Source organism: Pygoscelis adeliae, unplaced genomic scaffold, assembly GCF_000699105.1.
Source record: "Pygoscelis adeliae isolate BGI_AS28 unplaced genomic scaffold, ASM69910v1 Scaffold38, whole genome shotgun sequence".
In the NCBI taxonomy this organism is placed as follows: domain Eukaryota; kingdom Metazoa; phylum Chordata; class Aves; order Sphenisciformes; family Spheniscidae; genus Pygoscelis; species Pygoscelis adeliae.
Genome location: NW_008825614.1, coordinates 16,428,650 through 16,432,543, shown reverse-complemented (window position 1 = coordinate 16,432,543; position 3,894 = coordinate 16,428,650).

The following is a 3,894-nucleotide window of genomic DNA, read 5'->3' as shown; positions in this document are numbered from 1 at the left end:
AACGCACACGCTCCGCGGGCGGCGTGATGGCTCTATTAGCTTGCGACAGCGGCGGGTGAACCGGTGCGGGTGTTGCGAGGCGCGCTGCTCAGAGCAGCAGCGTGCATGGCCTCGGGAGAAGCCACCCTGAGTTACCCCTTTGAAACGCTGAGTGCCAAGGGGCGAGCCTGTCTGGCTGGAGAGAAAGAATAAAACCCCCTTGGGTGCATCCGGAGTGGACGGCACCCAGAAGGTCTGAGCGCCACGGTACTGCCACCAGCACGGGGGTAGGAGGTCTGTCTCAGAGGGCAGCGTAAAGTCTGGGTGTGCTAAGCAGAGCAAGCAGCTGTGGAGACAGCTCTCCCTTGGCTGCCAGAGCTCATTTCCCAGGTCGCGCTGCCTGCTTGCTGGTCCCGGGGAGCTCTCCGAGCCCCTGCTGCCTCCCGTGGCACCCTGCAAAGTGGGAGCAGGTCACCACCTTTCCAAGTGGACGATGGCGTTTGCTTGTAACTTGGGGAGTCAGGATGGACCTGGCCTATCCAGGGGAAATAATCCCTGCTGCCAGGTGAAGTCTCGCTTGTGGCTTGGGGCCAAATGTGGAAAAGCAGCGCTGAGGTGCTGAGAGCTTGAGGCTGGCATGACTTGGTGGTCACAGCGTCCCTTGGGGCTGCGGGGGGGGTGGGCAGCCTGGGAGACATGGCCAGGCTCAGCACCGGGGCATGCTGGTGGCCCTGCTCTTGGCATGAGCAGCAGTGAGGACCCCGGCATGGCCTTCTCTCCCTTTGCCTTTCCTTGCCTTTCACATATCCACATATCTGTGCAAACTTTAACACATTTTCTACCTTCAGCTCTGTCTCGTCTCCACCTCACTCTGCACCTCTTCACTTTGAAAACTCAGAGGGGTGCGCTCTCTAACCTCCTAAATAAAGCAGAACCATGGTGCGACAGTCTTGCCATGGGTGAGATTATGGCTCTAGGAAGTCCCTGGCGAGCAGCTTTCATCCCTGGTGCTTGCACCAGCCCTAAAGCATGGAAGGAGGGGACCTGCACAGTCCCTGTTCAGGTTCCAGTGGAAATGAGCGCAAAAATAAACCCTGCTCTGCTGCTGGCCTCAACTACGGCAGCCTGGAGCTGTAGAGATCTCTTCTCATCTGCCACTGGACCGCTGACCCTGGCTGGGCATGTGAGTTTAAACAGTGATAAGCAGCAACGTTGTATGGCAGAACCCTAATGTGCACCTGCTAACTAGTCTTTTAGCAATTTTTAACGTGACAGATTTTAATGCACATGTATGATGAAAAAGGTGAAGTAGTTCTGTCTGGTCTAACCTCTATCACACTTATTTCAGGGCCCTCTTTGCTGGTCACGGAGTTTCTTTCTGATTTTTAGCCTCCTGTCTCATTGCATGTGAAACATATTAAATTATTTGAATCTCTCTTGGGCAGGACAGCCAGACCTAAACAGGATGAAATATTCGTTTTTATTTTCTGTGTAGGGAGCTCTCCCTCTTCAGTTCCAAGTCTTCTGGATGGTTTGTTCAACATCCCTTGTCTGACATCAGAATTCTCTGCACTGGAAACAGTTGTTGCATCATCAGCTCCGCATTGTGACATCGCAGGAGTGAGAGAACAGTAATGAACCAGCCCTGCGATTCGCATCCCCGTGCTTTGGGAAGCGGCAACGGAAATATCAAAATAATTGCAGCCCTGTAAACTATATACGTATTTAAACAGAGTAATTCTGCTGGAGCAGCCCACTACCAGAACTGGCCTGGGAACACCACGTGGGGAAATTCCTGCCCTTTTTCCCCGAAATGGCAGAACGAGACTGGGGTTTCTGGGTCCCTCCTTCTCGAGTCCCAAAGGGCTCTTAAAAAGGCAAAAGACGCGAGTCCCAGAGGTCACCGAGTGTAACTCGCATGTAATTTTGCCTCCGTGGCTCTGTCCCCGCTCGGCTCCCCCGGCTCCGGGGCCCGGGGGGGTGAGGGGGGAGGGCAGAGCCTTTTCCTCCCTTCGCCCAGCACGTCCCTCGCCATCCGCCGCCGCCGGGGAACAAACTCACCCCTCGCGTTGTCCAAAGTAATGCCAATCTTGCCAGCTCCCCTGTCTGCTCACTGCGCAGGGTCAGGGGGCTGGGGCCGCCAGATTTATAGATAATAAATATTGTTCCAAGGTCCCCCGCCTCCACCCACTCGTATGCACAGTGCTGCACCTGCACTTCGAAATTCTTAATTCTAACATAATGATAAATAGCCCTTGCCCTTTTCATTGGGCTTTTTTTCCCCTTCTTTTTTCTTTCTTTTTTTTTTTTTTAATCTTGAACTGTCATTATTTTATAGTGGCTTTTTTGTGTGCCTAAATTGTAGCAACACTCATGAGGTCTTTTGAAGTCCTTGCCTTTTTTTTTTTTTTTTTTAAACTTTGGTATGCCTTCCTCCCCCTTTTCTTTTTTAAAGGCCATTTACGTTATGATTAAATGCCGTCTTGGAAAAGCAGAACGAAAGTCGTTAATCTATATAGATCTTCAAAGAATCGATACATTCGGGACTTCTGTAGGATTTGTTACACTCCATTTTGTTACAGTAGGCAGCTCGTCTGGATTTGGGCACATGTGTTTCTCTCCCTCCCCTCGCCCTCCCCCTCCCCTTTCCAGCTTCCCCCCCAAGAGTGAAAATAAAGTAAAAGGTCTTTCATGGTAAACAAAACCAGCTTATTCTCCACATAGAACACATGAATAGCTGGAAAAAAAACTTACAATAAATGGTGCATTTTTTTCTCTGCTGGGTATAGCATTCAAGATCAGTCCAGTATTCAAGAAGCAGTCCATTTTTTGCTCAGCAAGAGAGTTTAGAAAAGAAGCGTGGGGTCTATTCAAGGATCTTTTCCCCCTTCACAATTGCTGGGCTTTATGAAACCTATCTTCCATGCCTTGTCAGAGTATTTCTGGGGACCAATTAGTGCTTTGTTGCAAGGCTTCTTTGCTGAATCTTTGAGCAGCAAGAAAAAGCTCTCTTGAGTCTCCCCTTATTTTGACTATTTCAGTCATTACTCAGTGTAATAATTAATATGACAACTGGACGCTGAAGTTTGTATAGAAACACCTCGGCTGCAGGAGAGAGCGTGCAGTGGGTGGTAACAAGCTACAGATCAGACCGAGAAGCCACACACACAAGGAAGGGGAAAAAAAAAAAAGGAGGGAGAGAGAATAATGAATGAAAAGAAAGAGAGGAAGAATAAAGATAAATAACTAGTTGGCACAACCCGAAGAAACATAAAATAGACTTGGAAGGGAAAAAAAAAAAAAGGCGATTGGCGGGGGGCGGGGGGAGGGGCGACCCCCGAGAGGTAAACTTATTTTGAAACAGTTTCTATATGAATATAATTTTCAAAACTTTGCTACTTTCAGAAGGCAGGAAAGCGATTTTCCCCTGATGGCTGTTCCTTCGGGTAAATAATTTTCAAGGAGCATCTGCCTACACTTTTGCATACTTGACAAACTTTAACGTCTCTTCCTAAGCGTCCCTTTACAGCAAGAAGGACTTTGAGCATTAAACCGTGTTCGTGAGTAATAGTTGCCCATCCTTCCCAGGGTGGAGGGAGGCTAGTCCTCGGGATAGCAAGTTGTACGAGTTTTCTTAGCGTTGTATCGGCTACAAGAGGAATAAAGTCTGTGCCCCAACGAAGAGTTAAAAATGACCAGGGACACTCCTGAATTCTTCTCGAAAGGCGTCTTGGGATGAACACTTATCACTTTGCAGACATTTCTCGGGCTGCCAATTAGGGCATAATAAATAATTAGAGGTTTTAAGCATATTAGATACAGCTCATGCTAATGAGCTACATCAGGTCCTGTGCTAACCTGAAGTGACAGTTTGCATATAGGGCTGCAAAAAAAAAGAAAAAAAAAAAACGCAGC